At 35.9% G+C, this 596-nt stretch overlaps 1 pseudogene; it reads left to right on the forward strand.

Moving 5' to 3' along the window:
* Nucleotides 1–234: 234 nt before the first annotated feature.
* Nucleotides 235–359, forward strand: LOC116889566 (annotated as a pseudogene).
* The last annotated feature ends 237 nt before the right edge of the window (nucleotides 360–596 follow it).

Genomic DNA, 596 nt, shown 5'->3' on the forward strand with positions numbered 1-596 from the left:
TCATAGGATAACCTGGCTGAGAAAGAATATAGGGAAACAACACCCTTCATAATAGTCACAAATAATATAAAATATCATGGTATTACTCTAACCAAAGAAGTAAAAATCTGTAAAATAAGATCAAGTCTCTAAAAAAAGGAATTGAAGGAGATCTCCTGTATTTCTTTAAGGAAGTTATTTAGGTACTTTTAAAGTCCTCTATCATCATTGGCTATGATTTTAAATCTGAATCTTAGCTTTGCACAGTGGCAGTATCTTAGCCAATGAGGTTTATTTGACGCATGAATTTTGCTAGTTGAAAATTAAATCTGAATCTCACTTTTACAATGTATTGGCATACCTGGAACTTGCTATAGTGGGAGAACTCAGTTCTGATGATGATACCTTTGTTTTGTTTTGTTTTTTTGTTTTTTGGTTTTTTTGTTTGTTTGTTTGTTTTTATTAACTTGAGTATTTCTTATATACATTTCAAGTGTTATTCCCTTTCCCGGTTTCCGGGCAAACATCCACCTCCCCCCTCCCCTTCCTTACAGGTGTTCCCTCCCTACCTCCCCTATCGCTTCTCCCCCAACAGTCTAGTTCACTGGGGGTTCAGC

The sequence above is a fragment of the Rattus rattus genome, chromosome X, assembly GCF_011064425.1.
Source record: "Rattus rattus isolate New Zealand chromosome X, Rrattus_CSIRO_v1, whole genome shotgun sequence".
NCBI classification, from domain to species: Eukaryota; Metazoa; Chordata; class Mammalia; order Rodentia; family Muridae; genus Rattus; species Rattus rattus.